Raw genomic sequence first — 25,768 nt, forward strand, 5'->3', positions numbered from 1 at the left:
GGATACTCAGGTGGAAAGTTAAGGTTAATTATGTTTTGAATAGAATTTTGATTTAGCACCATGCTCATGAGTGATGTTCACCTTTATTGGTAATGCTTGCACTGGGAGCCTCTGAAATTTCCATATCTCATACTTTTGGAGTGGCCACCTACAATGTGTGAGATTTATTGTTTTTTTATAGATTAAGATTTGATGCTTTCATAGATTAAGATTTATTGCTCTTATATATTTTCCTGTGTGAGAGGTTAAGAGTGATTGTTTTTATTTGCTTTCATATATAGAGGTTAAGAGCGATTGTTTTTATTTGCTTTCCTATTTAGAGGTTAAGAGTGATTGTTTTTATTTTCTTTCATATATTTTCATGTGTAAAAGGTTAGGAATGATTGTTTTTACTTTCATTTCATGTCATGTGGTTTTGTTTATTCATTTCATAGGATCCTGATTTGATAATGCACACATGATCCCTTAGAGTAGATTTCATTTCATGTAATTTCAATTCCTGCAAGTGTGATCGATTAAGGTTTCAATTCCTTGCGATGTACTATAATTTCTTTTGAATTGAGTGTTGAATTAGAATAGGTGAATTTGGTTTATCGTTATTTCGTTTCATAGTTAGATTGATCTAAATTGGAAGTTAATTTCTAGCATATAAAGTGCACGCATGCTTCGCAAGTCTTACGAAACCCTCGGGTTGACAATCAAAAGGTAGGGAATTAATTTTCCTCAACAATTGTTGCTTTGAAGGGGCAAAAGAAGAGGTCGTCGATTCAAATTTCTTGCATAATGTGTTTTTCCGTTTAATGGTTGTATTTGTGACAAGATATCACGAGATTTTGGAAGGTTCATTCTTGAGCAAGATGATCATGCTTAGCCTTCATTTTGAAATCATAACATGAACAACATGTTGAACTCGAGGATGATAGAGACAAAAAGAGAAAGTGGATGAGATGCCAAAAATTTACAGCCATTTTAGACCATTGTATGTGTTGATGCCAAGATTCTCAGTGGGAGGGCTATCAAATTGTATTAGTTTTCGAAGCATCGAGGGATCAATGTGGTACAAAAAAGGTATACTGCAGCCAAAAAGTGTCCAACAAGTGTTGGATTGGGTCAGAAACAAAAGGAGAACAATGGTTGAGGGACATAGCCATTTGCAATGCAAGGCATGTCAGTGTACCCAAGTGGTTTTCATGGAGACTTTTCAAGTATAATCAGTTGATAGAACTTGAGAAGGAAAATATTTTTCTGCTCTCATAAGATAACCATATTTTTTGGGTCCAAAAGCCCTCAATGGGAAGGAGTGATTGGAATCTGGATTAGGGGCAAAAATTAGTTCAAAAATAAAAGTGCTCAGAATTGTGCAAACCTTGAATGACCAGGTCAATCTCGTCAAAACAATCCCAACACAACTCATTTATTTCAAAACGGAGTTCGTATGAGGAAGTTAGAGACCGCTGACCATTTCACCAAATAGCAAAAAAAATTGTGGGTATTGCCCAGTCAGCAGTTCGTACTGCTGATGTGGTAGGTCACATGGGCGAGTCTACACCTAATGATGGATTTTCAAGTGTCATGATTTGATTGTCTAGTAGGTTGGTGATGTGGCACATTTTTAGTGGTTAATGGAGGACCAATGAGGAGGGGACAAGTGGCAAGCCTAGAGGTTGCCACGTGTCCCTCCCCAAAGGACCAATTATGGCATCTATCAAAATTTTATGGAGGCACCGGGGTTCAACCCCACAACCTCCCCCCCATAGTGCCCGAGTCTTACCATCTCCGCTATACATTGTTTCTTATCCCTATAGTTCTCCATATACATTTGAAGTGTAATGGGTTAAGGATTGGCCATTAGGAGGGCCAACCCTCCATGTGAACACACCAACCCACGCGGTCATGGTTAATGTAACCTTTGGCGCCAAAAAAACCGTAATTGCAAAAATTTAAACCCCTTGCATGTGACCACTCCATTGCAAAATCACTAGGTCAACAATTATTAAACCGTGTGGGTTATGCGCTAGCCACATCCATGTGACCACTCCACTAAGACCACCAACAGTTAAGGTTAGCATTTTTACAAATTGTGCGGGTTTTGTGTTAAGCACGATTAATGCTAATTAACCCAGATTAAAATTAATTAAATTGCAGTTTAAATTCGACAGAACTTTTGGTGGACTCCGGTATTTTCCAAACTGCCCCAGATTTAGTGGCCCTAACTAGAGTTCTTCTAGATTTAGAGGAGCTTTTCAAGGGAAACTTAGTTTCTCTCATAACTGGAGCATTTTTCGACCAAATTGAGATCATAAAAAGGTGTTCTTAGATGATTTTTACATTATGAACACAATGGAATGCATTTTAGGAGCAATGGGGCACTTTTGTATGTGATTTTTCCACATTGAAATTTTAGGATGCCCAGGGCCACCAGGGAGGAGGTCAAGCCCATAACAATTGTAGTCCATTTGCAAAGTTTGAAGAGTCAGCTTAGGGGTTTTGGGATGCCCTGAGTCCATTGAAGCAGGTTTCAGGAGCTGTAGAGCATTGTAAACTGTACTTTTTTTCAATTTTGAGCAAATTCAGAGTCCTAAGCGATGGAAACTAGACCAAGGAGATGTAGCCCAGGAGGGGTGAACTCCTTCATCAAAACACTGTGTTAAAGTGTTCAATTGATGGTTTGTTGTACTTTTTATTCCTGTTGTTCAACATTGCTCTTTTAATCTGTTTTTCTCATGAATTTCACATTAAACTTGATGTAATTTACCTATTTTAAACACCAAACAACCTAAGGAAACCTATACACATGACACAATGAACAAGATTGTGTTTATAAATCTGTAATTAAAATTAGCACAGAAAAACTAACATTCAGCTACATATCAATCATGCTCTTGGAATATAGATTTGATTATGTCTATGTCCACAACTCTAATTTAGGTACCACAATATTGCAATGGGAAACTTAGTAATGAGCAGATTCAAGTGCTTTTTAACTGGAAAGATAAACACATAAAGATTAAGGTGTGGGGCCGAAAAATAAGAGGAATGACTAGAATTAGATGTATAACATGGGTCACATGAATATTGTCATTCATAACAACATTGTAAGGAAGAGTTAATTTGGGATCAAAATTGGCTGGGAAATCATCCATAGTTTGCTCTTCAAATAGAAGAAAACCAAAAAAACGTGTTTTATGTATACATTGAACACAATGTCAATAATGTGTAGATAATGAGCTGATTTTCGAAAGGGTCCTCAAGTTCATTGTATATGTAGATGTAAGGCATCAAAATAATTGGGACCACAGTGAAAATCTTTAAGAACAAAGTTTAAAAAACAACATATGGTAACAATCTTGGTGTTTGGATGGTGCCACTAAACAAATTTACAATTATGATACCCATAGTGATAACAACACATACAATAACATGTGAAATGAATAATGCAAAAGTGAATTTCAAATAGTCCACTCCCTTGGCAAACAATAATGGAGCCAAATTAAGGATTGTAGTGAGAATTAGGATTAGAACACATCCATTCCACCAATTAAATCAAAATCATTCTTTAAGTATACTTCTATTATGCATGACATTTGATGATGTTATAGATCGCACATTACATATGATAACCATATAGACAATAAGAATGCCCAAATTTTTAATAATAACATAGATATGGAGCATCATATGTTAAACACGAAGTCAATGTAAATGGAAGCATCTGTCAAGAAACCAATGAAAACTCTCGAGGACCAATCCAAAGAACTTCATAATGGTGGGAGAGACATAATCATTGCTCCCATTGTAGTAGCAGATAGATTGAACATTTCACTGGAGAATGGGGTGCCATTGAATCCTTCAAGCACATTGTCTTTTTTATCTTAGTGCTTATGAGACAATAGTGGCCACAATATTCATTGTTTGGACAAAATTAGGTGCCAACAAAGTTATGTGTACCAAGATTTTTGAGATGGAGAGGACAACCTTGCAAATCGATTCGAGGGAAGAACTTGAGAAAACGAATAAATTTTCACATAGAAATTTTCTCAAACATATGGCATGCAACTTCTATTGGCACACTCAACACTTTTGATAGTGCATTTAGTAGATAGAGAAGGGTGATAATCACCGTGAAAGTAAAAATGCATAGACATATACCCTAGAATTGACGCACAAACAAAGAAATGGTTGTAGGAGAAGAAATAGGGGGGGGAGGGTTTACTAAGCAAACACAGAGAGAATCTTATCAAAGGATAGAAAAATGGCTCAAGGACAACAAATACTAATCATGGAGTTAACATGGCTCTGAGACCACTATTAGGACACACATGAATAAAGATAATTGTGATAAGCATGTCATGCATTTCATTAATATGAAACATATATAAGTACATGAATGGGCTTTAAGAGATCTCTTAGACTCTTAATGACTATTCATATTGAATTGTGACTCTTCATATTTCTTTTGAAGTAAATAGTAAAAAATACCATAACCCTAACAAAGTAAGTTTCAAACAATATTCTCTACATTAAAATTGATTTCTCATCTCTACCATTTCCATTTTATTTCAATGTCTCCATTGGTCCTCAATTACTTTTATTTAGAAATAATTAACAAACTAGCTAAATTAAAGAATAACCAACCAATGTTTCAAATGCATTTATAAGTTGTCAAATCCTACATTCCACACTACTTCAATTCCCCATGAAATTTTAATATACAATGATTTTGATCTCTCCACCTTATAATGACATATTGTCTACACCTTTATGGACATTTGCTATTATTACATTTTGTCGTATTGAAAAACAAAGAGTGCTTTTACAATTAGAGGTGAAAGGAACACATCACATATGTTTCATCATGTTATGTGTTTTGCACCATATTATGTGTGATTCTTATAAATTTAAATAGATAAAATCATTACTTGAGTTATGGTCCAACAAACAACATACTTTTTGCACATTTAGGGACAATTGCTAAATTACACTTTATTGCATTAATAAACACAAGGTGCATTTACAATTTGAGGTGAAAGGAAAATGCCATGTGTTACACCATATCATATATGTCGTTTTTATAAAAATATTTTCTCTATGCGATGCATTTCATAGGGAAAACCATTGAGAAATTTATCTCATTTTGAGAATGGTACCTATGGTAAATTGGATTACGTAGAAGGTTGAAACTTTTTAAAAAGTATACTCATAAATAGTTCAACATGTCACTTGCAAAAATAGAACTTGAGTATGGAATGCAGGAAAAGAATATATCAATTAATGCGGAATGGAATGAGATAGATATGCAGTGGGATAGAGCAATGATATATATAGGAAGTTCAGAAGCCTATGATTATGTTGAATGGGATTTTCAGACTTGTATTCTGCAAGTTCACCTCCGAATTTGGAGTTGTATCTCTATGATGGAGGATTTCTTGAGTGGTAGGGCGAAGGAATTTGGTTCTTCTCTTGCTAGAATGGCATATTTATTAGAGTTCATTATATCATTAATCTCTCGATATGTAGAATTATTCTCGAAAGGAGCAAGGGTCCAAAACAATGTGATGGCATGTCGGTTGAATTTAATTGAACTCAAACTTGATCGGATACAACTGGCTATGGACATGGTGAATTTTGCTTAGATAACATGAAAAAGGTAGATGAGCGTGGTGTGGAGGATTAGGCTCCCTCGGATGACATAAATGTGGAAAGGATGGTAATTAGGATGCTTCATCAAGACCTGTTGGGTATCAATGAAGGAGCAAGCAATGACCCATCAGAAGTGCAGGAAGACCAATTAGTCGAGGCTGGAGAATCAAAAGAATAAGTGAAGGGGAACCAAGTGTCGAGAATTATGTAGTTTCCTTTTAGTTTTTTTCAATGTTTTGTCGATTTCAAGTTTTTGGAGGGGTTTTTTGGCGAATCTATGGAACTCATCAGTTTAATATAGTATGTTATAGAATAGAGGGTTGTATAGATAGAGATTATTTTGAATTTCGAACCAGTTGATCAGATCACCTGATGTAATGAGTGCTAAGTGGAATATTCAAAAAATCATGAGAAGTTAGTCAATTACGACTAACTCTCATGAAAATGGTCATAGATGGATGACTTAATTAACGCAGTTGAATCCCAAAAACCGATATCTAATATAATGCACTGCGAAAACACCTATACTTAAATTCAAAAGAGTGAAGGGAACTCTACTTGAATGGTTCATGAGGCACAATACTTGCTAAGGTTTTGCAAATGGGGTAGCAAGCTAAGTGGACTTAATTGTGGGGAAAACTCCACAGTTAAGTGCGCTTGAGCTAGAGGTGATCTAGGATGGTGACCTCCCGGGAAGTCCTGGTTATCGAGTGCAAGCCCGGGAAGTGATGATTGACGTTATGTGATTCATTTCACTAGTTTCAATTCCACTTCTTCACCCCTATGAGAATCACCTGATGCAATGAGTGTTAAGTGGACTATTCAAAAAATCATAAGAAATTAGTTAGTTACGACTAACTCTCATGAAAATAGTCATAGTTGAATGACTTAATTAATGTAGTAATGAGTGTTAAGTGGGCTATTCAAAAAATCATGAGAAATTAGTTAGTTACGACTAACTCTCATGAAAATGGTCATAGTTGGATGACTTAATTAACGCAGTAGAATCCCAAACATTGATATCAAATATAAAGTTTTAATGGTTTTTTAGTTTTAAAATTTAAAAATTAATAATTACTAGTTGGTAAAATTTGATTAATTTGGTCAATTGAGTGTATCTCAGGTGCTTGGAAGGGTTTAACAATGACCTCCTCACCTAGGTTTAAGTCTCATTATGACATGATGCTCCATTAAGAGTAGCCTTTGCATTAATTTTCTTGATTATATTAACTTTTTCTTTATTCTTATGAATAACCAGAAAAGTAAAAAAATAAAAAATTTGATCAATAAATTTTATAATAATAATAAAAAAATTGAGTTTTATATTTTTTATAAAACATTCACTTATTTAAAAGAAGAAAAAGTGTAGTGATTAATTTTATTAAAGATATTTCAATGACAAAATAAGTTTTATAATTAAATTGCTTACTATATTGACTCTTTCTTCATTTTTGTGTGAATAGCTAGCACAGTGAAAATAATAAAAAACAAAAAGAAAAAATCAATAACGTTTATGTTCAAATAGATTTTATAATAATAATAAAAGAAATTATAAAATAATAATAATAAAAGAAGTTGAATAAATAGCTTTTATAACAATAAAATTAGTAATAAAAGAAATTGAGTTTTATAATTTTTATGAAACATTTAGTTAGTCAAAAAAAAGAGAAGTGTTGTCATTAATTTTACTAAAGATAATGAAATGGGTACTAAAAAAAAGTGTTGTCATTAATTTTACTAAAGATAATGAAATGGGAAAATAAGTTTTATAAGTTAAAAAAAAAATTAAGAGAATGATTTTTTTTATTAGTTAATTTTCACATTAAAATCACAAAGCTATGTGTTCCCTGTTATTAGGGAAACTAAACCAAACACATAATTGCAATGTCCATAGAAATCATATGAAGAGTTTGCTAAGATTGCATTAATTCATAAGAAAAATATATATAGAGACTAGGCTATTAAGGTCATTCTTCATCATTAAACTAGAAAAGCTAGCATTAGAAAAGAAAAAAACTAGCTAACCAAGAGAGAATTTAGGATATGTTGGAGTCAAAAGTTTCAACTAGGATGAGGTCCTTGGTGTCATTTGGTGAACAACTCGATGTAGGAGATAGTCCTAGGTGAGGCTCAATTTTATTGAGTGTACAATCCATAGAGTGTAAGAAAACTTGAATTCCATCTAATTGGAGGCAAATTTCTTCTTGAGCCTCTTTCTCATCAATCAACACCCTACCCAACAGTGCTTTTAGATGCCAATAGTGATCAAAGTTTGTGCTCAAATTGTTCCAGTGATTAAGGACAACCAGAGACCACATCACTGAGGATCCTAGATCCTCCCGCTTTAGGTGACAAGGGTTGGCCTCCCTTTCACCACAGAGTGTATTCCCTGATGATAATCAAAATTGAATAGTCGTTGTAAAATAGTATGAATTAAATAGTTTTTCTAATTAAACAAATAAATATGCCAAATTACTGAATAAAGAGTGTGTTAAATAAAATAATATTTTTTGGGAAAAAGAGTTGGTAAGTACATAACTCATGAAAACTTATTAATTCAAAACTTTGTTAATGACAAATGAGGTAAATTAATATATATCATAATTCACAAAGGTTGGTGAGAAAAAAAACTAAAATTAAAGAAAAAAATTAAAGCACATTGGTGTTAAATACATCCAATTGAACTATGTGGTTTAAATAACATAACATCAAGTATTATTATTATTATTATTATTATTTAACCTGCATAACAATTAGAATAATTTAATTTAATAATTCCCAATAATAAATATTAGAGAAACATTAAATTAAATGAAATGTGTGAAACATTAGAAAAATTGAACAAGTCAAATAATGGCCAAGAATTTCACATTTTCTAGTGAGGGAAAATAGTGAAAATAAGAATTAAAAAAAAAGGAAATAAAATTTAAACAACTCGTTTTTATGGCTTTTGAATTTACAGTGCACATAACCCTAAATATCATGTATTCATGGGATTAAACCTACAACCAATAAATTCAAAATATGATTTTAAAACCCCATATATCAAGTATTCCAAAGTATTTAAAATCATTTAATGCATTTGAGAATAATGCATAATCAAGTTAAGTCATCATTCTGGAACAATGAACTAGTGCATAAAAATTGAAATTAAAAAGAACAAAATGGAAGAAAATAAAAGAAGTGAATTATAATATTATTAATAAGACCTCAATGTCACCATGAAGGAAACCATTTGCAACATGTACAAGATGGTTATAATAGTTAAAGTCTTCTTCCTCAGAACTACTATCCTCCAACCTGCCAAAAAGCTCTCTGCCCAAAAATCTCTTGAAATAAACCCTTACATGCTCTTTTATATTTCTGGGAATTCGTTTCCCATTTAGTTCTTGTAACTTCCAAGTAAAATTACATTAATAATTATTATTGCAGCTAAATGAAATACAAATCCCGTCATTTAAATAAATCTCTGCTCAAATCTTCCACATTAATAATCCTTCATATAATATTTCCTGCGTTAAAAGAAAATATATAAATTAATTCCTAAATATAAAACATCATAATAGATGAAATTAAACCATAAAATTACCTTTCATAACATTCTCCTCATTATCCCACGTACATTATTAATGAAATTCAATTTTACCTTGGGTGAGATCCGGTAAAAATTTTCCACTATATAAAACATTAGGTCATAAATTATGTATTTAACGTGAACGTATTTTCCCGAAACGCAAGATAGAATCCAAAATATTAAATGTAAATTAAAGTTAATGTTATTTTCCCTTTTAAATGTTGAACACTTGCATTTATAAAATCTCAATGCTCCTCCCATGTTAAATTGATGTCTACACAATTTCTTCACCATTAATTTCAAAACTTCCATTTTCTAAAAAATACATTTTGAAAGATATCCCTTGGCCTTAAGTTTAAAATATAAATCTAATTTCAAATTTTAATTATGTTTTAATGTGAATTTCAAATCCGTAAAGGGGTTGAGATTAGGCCAGCATGTGGAGGCCGCCTCCCATGTGTGAAAACAAGTGGATATGATGGAAGGGATGAGCCTCCCAGTCCCTTCAAATCTTCGCATGCATCGGGAGAGGTATTGTCTTAATGTTAGCCCTTCGTGTGAGCAATTATTCAGCGTCTATGTGTGGGGGTGGCGAAGTCTTATGGCAATGCGCGATGAATGCACCAGACATTTGTCTCTGCATTCAGATATGATGTTGGGAGTTGTGGTGGCTGTCGGGAAGGAGGAGGATGCGTTGGAGGTCGACGCTCATTGTGGAAATATACAGGGGTAGTGGACTCTTTTGGTCCTTACGGCTAGGAATCCTATTTATTAGTGGCAAAAGGAAAGACTGGGCGCAGAAGAAAAACTCCTCATAGTCTAGAGGTTACTTGTTCTACCTCGTTCTTATAGGGTGGTGGAGCTCCCTAGTAAGGAAACCCCACAGCCAAAGGAGGAAGCCCAAGTGCCCCTGCTCTAATAGTGATTTCTTGTGCGATGGGGCCTGGTGGGTTCACCTATGGTTTCTAGTTGTCCAATTTGGTTGGTGGTGGCCGATTTTGTGATTGTCTTGGGATGGAAATAACTCCCCTATCCCTAGATGGTGCTCCATCATTGGTGGTATTCTGGAAGGTGGAGGTGTCTGGATTATCTAGTGGGGGTGGTCCTTCGTGGGTAGAAGGAACCATCTTGGTGAATTCGTGTTATTTTGGGTGGTGCTGCTCGAGTCTTCTGTCTGCGGGGAGTGTTCTTTTGGGTGGAAAGTCTGGTGTTTGGTGTATGTTCAAGGTGTCCCTCCTTCGTGAAAAGCTATGAAACCGACAGTGTGAAGGGGTTGCTCTTCCTCCCCTGTTGCCCTTGCTTTTGAAGGCGTGACAGACCAGGCTCTGGTCACAGTGACGCCCATATGAGGTGGAAAAATGATTGGGCATGTGCAGAAAGGCAATGTAGGTGTGAGAGAAGGTCGCGGAGGTGGCAAGCGAGGGATGAGCAGAGGTTAAGGTTCGCATAGCCGTGGGCAAACTTGCAAGGGCGGCGACACCCATGGAAACACGGTGAATCGTGGGCTGGCAACACCCGAGGCTCAAAGGGGCAGGGTCTCCAGCACAATTGCCTGGAGAACTGTCGCGCTCTCATTGCCAATTTGATGGACATGGTGGATGTTGCAGAACGAGTTCAGTGTGAGGAGCATGCAGTGCAAATGACCTCTCTGGAGAGGTTGCATTACTTTGAAAGTCAACTTCAGGAAAGGTTGGTTGTGGTCTAGCGGGGGCAAAACCAACTCACAGAGAAAGTAGAAAAGCTAGAGACATGGATGGCAATGACACATTTAGTGTGACTTCCACCCTCCTCCACTTCCTGGAATAGCCCCGACTAACCCTGCATCCATTACATTAGACGACTAGTATGATTTCTGGTGTTTTTTACGTTTTAACCATGTTTTGGTGCTTTTGGCCCAACCATTTATGGATGATGTCCTTAGCTACGTTTTTGTATTTTTGTCATCTAATGAACTTTTTGGTCAACAAACCTGGTCGAAGTGAAACCCCCTGTTTTGAGACAGACTCTATATACTCCTTTTTCCGACATTAATAAAATATTGACGGGGTGAATTTCAAATCATTTTGAATTTATACTACTTCTTCCTAATACAAACCCATAATTCAATTAAAAATAATTAAATATGTAAAAATAGATTTCGAAATAATAACGATATGTATATATAAATCTTTATTTTCGAATAATATATACATTATATAAACTTTAATAATAGTACATATATTATATTAAAAATTGAAACATAATGCACATATATTATACAAACTCCATTACATATTAAATTTCGTTGTCGGAGTTGGGGATAGAAAATGTCAGCGTGTTAGTATGTTAGATCCGACGGAACGTGGTTCATTGAAAAGCTTTGATGAACGGTTATCGGGTGGCCAGATGACAATACTTTAACTTCGTTCGACATCCCGATAGTTTTCATTAAAATTCAACGTTCCATGTTTTGGCGTAAATAAATTAATTACTTAATTAATTAAAATTCGTTGAAACCTTTAAATAAATGTTTTAATTATATTAAGGGTGCTTTAAAATTCATTGCCACCAATATTTATTCATGTTAATGTGTTTTTAATGATACGTTTTAATGTGGCAAGGACTTATACCATTGACTTTTTTTATTAATTGTTGAGTGGAGTGAATAAGAGGCCAGATAAGATATCCACGTTAAGTAATTAATTAATTTAATTAATATTTTATTATTTTCATGATGATGGTGGTGGTGATGGTTAAAGTTCACTGAGATCAAATTTTGGTTTATCGGACCTAAAGAAACAAATTATTTAGTTTGATTTAAGATTCTATTCTTATGCTCAAAAAGCTTGGAGAGAAGGCTCCCGAGCTCACTATAATTTTGACAACGTAAAAGGCTAGGAAGGTTAGTGTTGCAACAAATATTTTGAAACTGAGATCTAATGTGGTTGTACGTGGGACACTCTAAGAGGAAGTGATTTTCATCATCGATGTTCATATTCTCACAGAGATGGCAAAACCTTTCCATCCATGGCGTTTTAGGAACTGCCCAACGACCCGTTTCACTATGGAGCTCATGAGAGTTCGTTCTAATCTTGGCTATATTAATTTTCTTCTTTGAGCTAGTTAAACAGAGAGATACTTTTGATCTTCTAGGGTGGGGTTGATGACCTCCTTATAATATCTTAATTTTCTTTTACCTGCTAAATCTTTCTCACACCACATTTTTTCTTTGAACTTAGAAGTAACAATATTTTTAATGTTATTAATTTTTTGCAATGCAACATTCTCGTTGATCTCCCAATGGTTTAACCAGGTGTTGGTGTCTTTATACCAACCTCATTTGAGCCTTAGGTGGTTTTTACTGGAATTTAAAGCTAGCTTAGGAAGTCTATGGTCTCCTATGTTATTGAGTTTGTGCTTGTACAACAGAAGCCTAGTCATAGTTAGGCTCTCGATAGGGGAAAGACCCACTTCCATAAGGAGAATAAGATAGGGTGTGTTACTTTTAATTTTGAGGTTATACGTTATAAAATGCTTATGGATTTGCTCAATCTTTCTCTAGGATTCTCTGGAGATGCTACAACCCCAAACCTCACATCCATATAAGATAACCGGAGTGACTAAAGTTTCAAAGAGGAACTTCTTTCTATCCCACATTACGAGGTTTGTCGTTTTACAATTATTTTCAAGACCAAAATAAGCTTTCCATCGCCCATTAATCCTTTTCTCAATGCTATAGTTCCAGTTGAGCTTGTGATGAATATCAATTCCTAGGTACTTGTAGGAAGACACTTCCTCCAAGTTACTATTGTCATACATAAAATTAGCGTAAGTGTCCTTCTGGATTTGATAATCATAACTTTTGTTTTTTCAGTGTTAACAGTCATGCCCATGGTAGAGCAGAAATCCTTAAGAAGTATAAGTTGCTTATCAAGATCATATGGGAACCTTGCGAGAAGAACAATATCGTTAGCGTAGAGAAGGAGGATGATGACTATCCTAGCTAAGATCGTTCCAGCACATCCTGCTTCCTCTAAACAACCTCCTAGATTGTCGATGTAAATGCCAAATAGGGTAGGGGAGAGGGGGCAACCTTGTTTAACTCCGATATTACACTTAATATCTTTCGACCACCCCTCATTGCTCTTTAACTTAGAAATTACAATATCGTATAACCTTATAGTGGTAGCTCTCAAGTCAAAAGGAACCTTTAGCTCTTCTAATATGTTCCAAAGGTTGTTTCTAGGAACCGTATCAAAAGCCTTTCTAAAGTCCACAAAGCAACAAAAGAGATTGGATTTATCATTGTGACATTCCTCCACAATGATCCTAAGCATAACAAGGTGGTCTGTTATTGAGTGCTGCTTTCTAAAACCTGCTTGGATTTTAGCCCGCTTACCTTCACTTTCAAGCCATATGCTCAACTTCCTTTCCAAAATAATACCATATAACTTGGCTAGGAGAGGGCTGACCATAATTGTCCGATAATTAGAGGGGTTATTTGTATCCCCACTTTTAAAAATAGGGATAATGAGGCTTTGAGTCCATGGTTTAGGGAACCCTTGCTTGACCGCTTTATTGAAAATCTTGTGAATGTGGGGGATGAGGATAGGACCTCCAATTTTTAAGATTTCCGCCTGGTAACCTTCAATGTCCTTAGCTTTCCCATTAGCCAAGCGATTAACCCCAAAATCAATGTATTCTAATGAGAAAACTTATTTCGTTGTGAGCAGGGTTTCAAAGTTATCCATGGCATTTGGAGATTCATAAAGCTTTTCAAGATAGGAATTCCAATCGTGTAAAGCAATTTTATTATTATCTTTAGTTTTCCTAGTTAGAATCTGCCTCTAGAATTTCTTAGGAGCTACCTTAGAGAGGTGTAAGAGATTCTCTTGTCTTTTACAATTATACTACCTTTTTTTCCTTTTAGTTAGGGCTTTGTATAGTTTTATCTTGTTAATTTTAAGAGATTCATCAACAACTTCCTTAATTACTCTCCTCACACTTTTACAATCTTTGTCATACCATGGGTTGGTTTTTCTATTTATTTTATTACTTGAAACTTCAATTGAGAACTTGTTAATATAATATGAGAGGGTTGTAGTAAAATTATGATAGAGATCTTCTATGTTGTCTATACTAGATAAAGGAAGCAAATTACTTTTTAATTCATTTAGAAAGAGATCTTTTTTGTTTCTATCAAAGATTAACTTCTTTTGGCTATAAGGATGATCTTCTATGGGATCTCTATGCATGACAAAATTGAGAGTTATAAGTAAAGGCCTATGATCAGAGTTAGTCTCGTGGTCGTTTAAGATGTCAAAATTTGTTATTTCGTTGTTTAGAGGGAGATTGGAGATAACATAGTCTACCACGCTGCTACCAAGCCCATGGATGCAGGTCATCTCGCTAGAATTGGGCCACTTCTTTAGACTATTGCAAATTATGAGATCCTGAGCACTACAGAGCTTGACTAGCTCCGACCCAAACAAATTCTCCTCGAGGTCTTCAGAGCTCCTTTTGTACCGACTAGCCAGAGGAAGGTCTTCGTCTAACCAAAGAGGATTAGGATTGGAATGATTGCTTAGAAGAATAGCTTGGTTGCTTGAAGTTCGAGCATTAAATTCAACCATTAAAATGATATTGCCTTCATTCCTTAGGCTAGAAATGTCATTCTCTAAACCATTGTAAGGACTATTTTTATCTAGATTCTTTTTCTTATGGAAGTTAGAATTGACGGGGGGAATAACAAATTGCTATGTAGGTCTTTTTATCATAAATGTCAGTAATTTCTATCCAACTATATTGGTTGTAAGGGTCATTTTTTTAAATCCTAGCATGGGGAGAGATGTTCTTCTTAATGTAACAAGATATACCCCCAATGCCTCTACGGGAGGATCGCTTATTCCAAGTAGACCATAATGTAAAGCCATCTATGTTAGGGACCTTAGATTCTTCGTGCTCCCAAGTTTCAACAAGCAAAATAATATCAACATCATTCGAGATCCAACTTAGCTTGGGGCCTTTGTTCCATGGAAAACCCCGACAGTTCCAAGAAAGAATCTAGAGCATGTTGAATTGTTATTTATTATTGTCTTTTTGGTTTCTATCTCGAATAACGACTTTTCTATTTCTGATTATTGCCCATTTTCCTTCCTTCCTAGCTTCCTTTACCTTTTGAACCTCCTTTCTCAATTCTGCTTGATCTTCTGGAATGAGATCTTCATTTATAAATATTCCCATTCCTTTTAGACTTGAGGTTTTACTAAGTATGTCATAATTATGGTCAGTAGAGCTCACCTTTATTCGGATCAGCCTTCCTTTATTCTCAATTAGTTTCCCCAACCTTGTTGCTTCTATGAGACACATTGTTTCAATTTGTAATATGTTATGTAATTTTGTTTGGGCTATGGCTAAAGTATCCTCGTCTACCTCCTCTTTCAAACTGAAGATTATAAGGTTCAAGGCCCTTTTGTTACGCTCATGGTCTAAATCTATCAATTTTTTCATTTCATCTTTAATTAGTCTAATTCTATTATATTTATGTTTAATTTTTATTTATTATTTTTTAATTAATTATATCTTATTTTGTTTATATTATGTATTTTAATTAATTCGTATTTATTTTATTTGATTTTAATGTTTTTTTGGTAATTATATTGAAAATTTGTAATTTATTATTTAATTATTAATTAGTTTTTATTTTAATTTATTATAATAATAATTGTAATTATTAATATAAAATTAATGTTTTAATATTTTATTAATATAATATTGGTTTGCTTACAAGTTACAATTATTGTTACAACAATATATTTGATGTAGGGTAAATATGAAAATTCAATGAAGTGATTTTTGATCATGAGAATATGAGAGAAGGCACAAGGTGAAACTGGCATAACGAGCCAAGAATTAATTAGAGTTAAATTGGCGGCAACAATCAGCAATGTGCATGTAGTAGTTGAAGCACCCTTGTGAGTGTCATGTATCATGAACCCAATCGGCCACCTCCTCTAGCACTTCAAAGGTTGTTAGGCATTGGTGTTCATCAATAATTTCTCACTATACATTAGTAATTATTCTTGGATATGAGGTGGAGTATGGGCACAAAAGAAAGAAGCGAAGCTTTCCACCCTCTGTAAGGCTTTAAAACCACCTATTTTCTCGGTAATAGGCAGTACCCTGCCTCACATGGGATCATTGTTGAGGCATTGTAATGTACAGTTAGAGGGGGGAAACAAGTCGAAGCTAGGGACATAGGATGGCACCATGGGAAGTGGAAGAGCCAAGGGCGAGGGGGGGGGGGGGGTGAGGAGAGATAAGTATCGGAAAAGACAAAAATGGAACCAAAGGAAAGAGAAACCATACAAGTTTGACGTGAGGCCCAGGGGAAGGGCTAGGAAAGTTGGAAACCAAAGAGGAGGACGAACTTGAAGAGGAGGTAAAAACCAGTAGTTGCAAGAGGAAATAGCTTTGGAGTCCTATAAAGACTTCAAGACATGAAAGAAAGGTAAAGAAACAAAATGAAAAACGACATGTAGTAGACAATTGAACCAAATAAATACCTTAAACTCAAGCTACCAAAAGAAGCTCAATTATGTCATAATTAGCCAAACCCATCAAATTGAGTTGACAAATCAACAAGAATGAATGTAACTAGGGTTTTTGGAGGTGGATTTATGAATTTCTATGATGCTCTACCTCCATGAATGACCAATATGCATCATGAGCTTCGTCTCAAATATGAAAGGAAATTGGTGAGGACGAGAGAAGTTAAAACACCCTGTTCCCAAGTGCACTGAGACCATTTGAGCACTGAATGGCTTCGCGTGTGCATCCTCGACAGTATGTGCATTGAGTTAAGGAGTGACACTTCCAAATTTGACAAGATGTGTTGTGTTATGATTGAGGGGGAGGTGTTACCATGTCCACCCTTTGTATCAATGGGTGGGATGGTGGCAATGCCTCCCCCTATGTGTTTTGCACATGTCACCCCATTCATGGAATGGAAATATTATTGGGCTTGTTCCAAGTAGCTTTGCTTTAAGGGTGATTCCTAGAATGAACTCCACTATGAGCATATTGATGTGGCTTGAGTTTTCCAATCTTCATTGGCCAATAGATCGACCAACTTGTTCCTTGTCTTATGCACATGAAGGGGAATGATGATCTGAGTAAGAGAGAGGAGATCAATGACCTTATCTAAGGTGTTGGCTAAACACCAACTATGTCAAACTTTACTTGGGTGGGTGTTGTTGAGAATCTTGGATAGCATGTTAATAATCATTTGAAAATACCCTTCTACAATCAGCTTGGAGAGGCCTAGGGAGTGGGTTGTATGTAGACCTTCTTCTAAGTATTTTAGCATTGTTGTTAGTGTTCCCTTAGGGGCCAGAGAAGAGGCATATAATATAGCCACGACAATATTTGAAAAATCCACCTAATCCACCAAGGCTTGCATTTCCCTTAGATGCTCCATCGAAATTCATCTTTATAAAATCAGGTTGGGAAGTGTCAGGAGGAAGGGTTAAGGATAGGATCGATAGGTGAGGCAATGGGGGAAGGAGAAGGACCAAGATGGAGGTGTGACTCATGAATAATAGATGATTCTTGTCTATGAGTGATCTAGTCCTACGAGTTTAAATCTTGGGTTGCAATGGATTCCCTAGCATTCTTTCTAATGAGGGTCCACTGGGCTTCAAGAGGTAAGGAAATATTGTAGGAGATACATCTATTGTGCTCTTTCCATAGGGCCCATAGGAGGAATCCTAGCATCAAAGTCCAAATATGATTGAGGATAGGATTATGAAATAAATGGGATCGCTAGTGCTCGATTAAGAGGGAGACATTTGTTGAGATCTAGTCAATTTGGTGCATACATCTTTCAAGGGTCAGCCAACTATGATTGGAGTAATGACAGTGAATGAACAAATGCTCAAAATTTTCATATTCTTGTATACATAAATAGCAAATGGAGGGGCCCGAACAATTGCACTTTCGAAGTTTGTCCCATGTAAGGACTTTTCCTTAAGCTAAGAGCCAAAGGAAAAAGGAAACCTTTGGCCTCAAGTATATTTTCCAAATTTCTTTCCATATAGATTCTTTAGGAAAATCTTGAAAGTTTCTTATATTCCATGAGATTCCTTGACTGAAAATGAACTTGAGGTGTTGTAACCCCATTGAAGCTTGTCGGGTTGGTATGAGACTAAGATATAGTAGTTGTTGACTTCTTGCTAGAAATCATCCCAGGCTTCATAATTTTTCTTTAGAGTCCATGCTTCTAGCAAAAGCCATTTCCTCCATCATTGGGAGTTGTCCACATCCTCATAATAGTTAAAAAAATTGAGATGTCCTTGAATAGTCATGTGTTATTATAGATCTACTAACTCTGGGTAGTGCTACAACTTGGGGGCTTATTCCATGAGTCTTCCCAGAAGAAGGCTGATTTTCCATCATTAATTTCCAAGAAACAATGTTGTTGGATGATGTGCATCCTTTTCTAGCCAGGTTTTATATAGAAGACCCAACCTTATAAATGTTGTTCTAATGAGTTGAGTGAAAGGGATGTGTGTGGCATCTTTCCTTTTCCAAATGAGTTTCCATATATTGTGTTATGCAACTAGATCGCAAAATAGAAGAAAAGATAGATCAACAACTTGAAAATTAGCCTCTTCAAGGGGGAAACCTCCTTTACATCACATAAATGAACAATTCTTGGATGACACAAATGGCAAGACCTCCTTGGAATATATAGGAGTCTTAGGGGTCACAATATAATCATAGCCTACATAAAAATTAATAATGTAAGGGCACAAAAATAACAATAATGGGCTTCTATGGGGAACAACAATAACAATAAGGGGGCTACATTAACAATAACAATTAGGAGGATACACTAGTATTATAGGGACCTAACATGCCCCTCTCCTTCAAAAAAATCATTTTCCTCAATGGTTAAGTAGTTCTAGATTCTTCTGTATAAAATTCTCATCCTCCCATGTGGAATATTTAGTGGGTAAGTTCTTCCACTTAATGCGATACTCTGAAATTGATTCTATAGCTTTCGAGTTCTTATTTCTATGACTTCCTAAGGCTCTAATATGATTTTTCCTTCTTCGTCAAGTTTTGGAAATATTGTTTGAACTGGGAGCTTCTCATCAATAACCTTCTTTAAGCATGAAACATGGAAAAATGGGTGTACTCAAGAAGATGCAGGCAACTCCAATTTGTATGCCATATTACCAAACTTGTAGGGACCATATTATTTGGGTGATAATTTATTATCCTTCTTAGCTTACTTTAGGGACATGTGTTTGTATGGTTGTAGTTGTAAAAATACCCAATCTCCTACGTCAAAACTTATTTCACTAAGATGTTGGTATGCCTATTGTTTCATTCAATTATGCGCCAAAGTAGGTTATACTTTAAGAGTTGGATAACTTCTTGTTGATGCTCGATTTGATATTCCACTTCTTGAACCTTAGAATTTTCTCTTAAAGATGATGTGATGGATGGTGGATGAAATCCATAAAGTGCCATAAATGGGGTCTTGTTGCTACAGTATGGGAGGAAGTGTTATACCACCATTCAGCCAGAGGTAGCCACTTGACTCATTGTGTTTGTTTATCATATACAAAGCAACAAAGATATCCTTCCAAACATTTGTTCACTATCTCAGTTTTCCCATCAGATTGAGGATGATTGTTATGCAACCAACTCACAAAATATAAGAAAAGATAGATCAACGACTTGAGAAATAGCCTCTTCGAGGGGGGGGGAACCTTCAAGTTTTGGAAATACTATTTGAACTGGGATCTTGTCACTAATAACCTTCTTTAAGCATGAAACATGGAAAACCGGGTGTACTCAGGAAGATGCAGGCAACTCCAATTTACATTCGATAGAACCAATCTTTTGCAACACCTTGTAAGGACCATAATACTTGGGTGATAATTTATTATCCTTCTTATCTTTCTTGAAAGAAATTTGTTTGTATGGTTGTAACCGTAAAAATACCTAGATGCCTAGATCAAAACTTAATTTACTGCAATGTTGATATGCCTGTTGTTTAATTCGATTATGTGCCAAAGTAAGATTATCCTTTAAGAGTTGTAGAACTTATTGTTAATGCTTGATGTGATCTTCCACTGCGTGAACTTTAGAATTTTCTCTTAAATATGATGTGATGGATGGTGGATAATATCCATAAAGTACCATAAATGGGGCCATTTTCGCTACAATATGGAAGGAAGTGTTATACCACCATTCCGCCAGAGGTAACCACTTGACCCATTGTGTTTGTTTATCAAATACTAAGAAACGAAGATATAATTCCAAACATTTTTTTCACTATCTTAGTTTTCCCATCAAATTGAGTATGATAAGATGAGCTATGAGGTAATTGGGTACCAAGACAAGAAAATAATTTCGTCCAAAAATTTCCAGTGAAAATGGGATCTTTGTCACTTACAAATATTTAGGTTTCCATGTAGCTTTTGGATTGTTTCCATAAATGCAATAGCAACTGTATTGGCTTTAAAAGGATGAGATAGTTCACATAAGTGTGCATACTTGGTAAGTATATCAATTAGCACCATGATGAAAATATTTCCTTCAGAATCGGGTAAGCTTGTGATAAAATCCATTGAGACCTCCTCCAAATGCTGACTTGGAATGACTAAAGGTTGTAATAGACTTGGGGTATTAATTGTCTCAACTGTATTTTTTTGGAAAACCAAACATTTTGCCACAAACTTCTAAATATCATATTTAAGGCCATCCCAAAAAAATTCCTTCTTGAACATGTGGTAAGTTTTTAAAAATCCCGAGTGCCCTCCAAAGGGGGAGGTGTGCAATTCCAAAAGAATATTTTATTTAAGTTGGGAATTCTTACAAAGACATAAGCGATCTTTGTACCATAATGAATCGTTTTCTATATAAGTGTATCAGATGTAATGGAATCTTGCTGCAAATTTTGAATGTGTGTCCACACCTCTTCGTCATTCTTCCATTCATCCCTTGCTCCAGTTATCCAATCAGGTTGGATAATAGAAATGGCACAAAGCAATGCTTCCACATCCTCATCCTTTCTGGAGAGTGCATCTGCAACTACATATTTCTTCCCTTTTTTAAAATGAATTCAAATTCATAACCCAACATCTTTGGGACCCATTTCAGGCTATCATGATTTGTTTTTTCCTTGAAGTGTCTTCCCATTAGGTAAGGTCACCATTTCTTTAGCACATGTAGTATTGCCAACATTTCCTTCTCATAAATAGGTTTGTGTAAATACTTTCCATTGATTGGATGACTTTCAAAAGCAATGGGTCTTCCTTATTCAATTAAAATAGCACCAGTTCCATTTCCCAAGGCACCACATTCCACAATAAAGGTTTTTGTAAAGTTTGGTGTAGCTAAAACCGGTGCTTGACACATTGCCTCTTTAAGATGTTCAAAGGCCTTAGTTGCTTCTGGAGTCCAAGAAAATGCATCTTTCTTCAGTAATGTTGTTAGAGGTACTACTATTCTCCCATAATTCTTAACAAACTTGCCATAATACCCTGTCAACCCAATAAATCCTTGAAGATGATTTAGGGTTTTGGGTAATTTCCATTCCTTAAAGGCTTTAATTTTGTTAGAGTCTACCTTAACGCCCTCATGAGATACAATATGACCCATATATTTAACCTCTTGTACTCCAAAGAAAAATTTGGAGGTCTTGGCATATAATTGTTTCCCCTCTAATGGTTTGAATACCCTGTCAACATGTTGAACATGATCCTTCCAAGACTTGTTGTAGTTAGTATAACATCAAAAAATACTAACATAAATTTTCTAAGGGTGGGTTTGAAAATGGAATTCATCAAACCTTGAAATGTGGAAAGTGCATTAGTAAGACCAAAAGTCATGACCAAAAATTCGTAATGACCTTCATGAGTTCTGAATGTTATTTTTGGAATGTCTTCTGTCTTCATTCTAATTTGATGAAATTTTTAATGAATATCTAGCTTGGTCAAGTAAATTTCTCCAAGTAATTCATCCAACAATTCATAAATGATAGGAATGGGAAATTTATCTTTAATAGTGAGCTTGTTGAGCTCCCTATAATCTAGACACATGCACCATGATCCATCCTTCTTGTGCACCAATACTACTGGAGCAGAGAAAGAAATTTGACAAGGTTGAATTACACTGACCTCTAGCATTTTTGCAACCATACGTTCAATTTCACTCTTTTGGGCATAGGGATACCTGTAAGGCCTGATGTTTGGAGGAACACTTCCTAGAATTAGGTTAATATCATGATCAGAATCATGAATGGGTGGAAGGCCTTTGAGAGTCTCTAATACCTTGGAATGATTTTCCAATACTTTTTGGAGATATGGAGAAATAGACAATTTCATTGTTTGAAACTCTAGTGAGTATAATTGTGCAATTACACCCCGTTGTTCTTTATTCAAAATATTTGTCATGCCATTATAGCTTATTATCTTCCCTTGTTTCTCTGTGATAGCCCTTAATTCAACTTCGTTTCCTTCCCAAAAAAAATTCAAGAAAATTTGTTGAAAATTAAAAGCTATCATCCTCAAAGATTGTAATCATTGGATTCCTAGTATAGCATCAAAACCACCCATTGGAATGGAAAGCATTGGACTGTTCAATACATATTCCCCCGTGGTTAGCTCGATATTATGACACTTTCTAGAGAAATTTGTAGTTCCTCTATTTGCAATCATCACTTGACATTCTGGCAATTCAATTCCTTGGCTATCTTACAATGAATAAAATTATGGGTACTAGCTGAATCAATCAACACTATTACCTTTCTCTTCTTGATATATCCTTCTATATTAGGAGTTTGAGGAGTGGCAATTCCTTCCAATGCATTACAATATTGGTAAGATTCATTTTTTTTTTCTTTAGGGTTGGTTCCTGGTGTATGTCCTCCTCTTTTGATGTTTCTTGTTCCTTTTCTTCCACCTCTTCACAATCTATGTAAAATAATCTCTTCACATCGCACTTATGACCTTTAGTGTATTTTCTATCACAATTGTAACAAAGCCCTTTTTCTCTTCTTTCCTTGAATTATTATGGTGTCAACATTGTAGGTTGCGAAAGCTAGGAGCAACAACACTTCCATATTTATAGTTGTGAGTGGTAGACTTCCTTGTTTCCATAATTTTGCTTTAAAATTTTATTGCCACCCTGAATGCCTTCTCCAATGCATCAAGTTCCCAAAGGAAAACCTCATGTTGGATGTTATCCTTTAAATTCCCTATGAAGATAACAATCATATGCCTCTTTGGAATATGAGTTATCCTAATATTCAATTTTTGGAAGACCTCAATGTGCTCCACCATTGAACCCTTTTATTTGATAATTATCAATTGGCTAAATAAGGTGTTTCTCTTTGTATCCTCAAAATGTGTTATCATTTCCTCCATAAAAATTAACCAAGTGACAAGTGTTTTACAAGAAAAAAATCCATCAATACCATAAAAACCAAATGGGTTCTAAATATAAAGATATGATGCATACCTTTTGTGTGTGTTGCACAACATGGAGATCAAAATATTGCTCCATCTGTGGTATCCATGTTACTGGATCCTTGCCATCAAACTTCCTCATATTGATATTTGGAATGTGGTGGGCCTTAAACCCAACATTCAAGTCTCTAAGATCATAATTCATATTATTTTATTCCTCACCGTGATTTTGATGGATTACCTTGTCACCACTAGGAAGCCTTTCTTGCAGCAACTTTGTCAACCCTTCCTTCGACCCTTCCATCTTGACATTCATCATTACTTCCATGTATTCTTTTAAACCATCCTTAAAACCTTCCATGTCCCTTTTTATTTTTACTTCTAAACCATCCATCTTAACATTCATCATCACTTCTAATTCATTTTTGGTTACTCTTTTCAAGAGAAAAATTTGTTGCACTTGATCACATAATTTTGATATATCATGTTGTGTTTCTTCCTATTCTTCATGTTTCAAAGTAGAGATTTTTGGTTTCTTACTAAGAGTATCCATTTTTTGTTTTCAGTCATTTCAGAGTTAAACAACAATATATATGTTTCCCTATGCCCTTTGAATCACTTCAAACTCATTTTTCAAAAAAAGGTTATGCAAATTTGAAATAAAATACACACTTTTTTCTTGATTTTTAGGAGCTTGATATTGAAATTGTTGTATATCTATAATTTCTTTCCAACTCCATAAGTTTGACCAATATTGGATTCTTCTATAAAAATTTATGTCCAATATCCCACGATGACCTGATTATAGATTGGTTTAGTATAGTGAACTTGTATGGAGTTCCACGTGTCACTATTTCGACCTTCAACCCTGAAAATGATACAAGAAAAACTTCAGCCTGTGCACTTTCAGTCACCTTTTATGAAATTCAATTCTGATGCTCAAAGAGAAAGTTATGATGAATTTCCTTATGTCACCAGTTTGGATTGAATTTTGAAGCCTACAAAAACCCTAATTTCTTCGGACCATATCTTAGAAAATATAGTGCACCAAGATCGGAAATTTTTACACCAATTTCAATAATATTTCAGCTCCATGTGGTCTAAATTTCATATTTTTAATCTACGTAGAAAAAACATTATAGAAAAAATACCAATATGACCTATTTGAAGCAACAGAACCCTAGAATCCAAAGTTCTGATACCGAATGTTATGCAACCAACTCACAAAATAAAAGAAAGGATATATCAACGACTTGAGAAATAGTCTCTTTGAGGGGGAATCCTCCTTGACATCACACAAATGAACAATTCTTGGATTATAGAAATTATTATACCTCCTTGGTATATATAGGAGTCTAAGAGCTCACAGCATAATCAAAGCCCACTTAACAATAATAATTTAAGGGAACAACAATAATAATAGTGGGCTTCTATAGGGCACAATAGTAAAATATGGGGGATACATATGCACAACCATAACAATAGGGGGCTACTCTAATAATAACAATAAGGGGCCTACACTAGTATTATAGGGACCTAACAATGATAAGATGAGCTATGAGCCAATTGAGTACCAAGACAAGAAAATAATTTCATCCAAAAATTTCCAATGAAAATGGGACCTCTGTCACTTACAATAATATTGGGTTTCCATGTAGGTTTTGAATTGTTTCCATAAATGCAGTAGCAACTATATTGACTTTAAAAGGATGAGATAATGCACAAAAGTGTGTATACTTAGTAAGTCTATCAACTACCACCATGATGACACTCTTTCCTTCAGACTTGGGTAAACATGTGATCAAATCCATTGATACCTCCTATACTTCAAATAAACATTTAGAGGTTTTTCATATAATTGTTTATCCTCCAATATTTTGCACACCCTATCAACATGTTGAACATGATCCTTCCAAGAATTGTGTTAGATTAGTATATCATCAAAAAATACTAAAACAAACTCTCTAAGGAAAGGTTTGAAAATGGAATTCATCAAACCATGAAACGTGGAAAGCGCATTAGTAAGGCCAAAAGGCATGACCAAAAATTCACAATGACCTTCATGAATTCTAAATGTTATTTTTGGAAT

Source organism: Pinus tabuliformis, chromosome 1_1 (genome assembly GCF_031772625.1).
Source record: "Pinus tabuliformis cultivar Carrire ecotype Pingquan chromosome 1_1, CPIR1, whole genome shotgun sequence".
NCBI lineage: Eukaryota > Viridiplantae > Streptophyta > Pinopsida > Pinales > Pinaceae > Pinus > Pinus tabuliformis.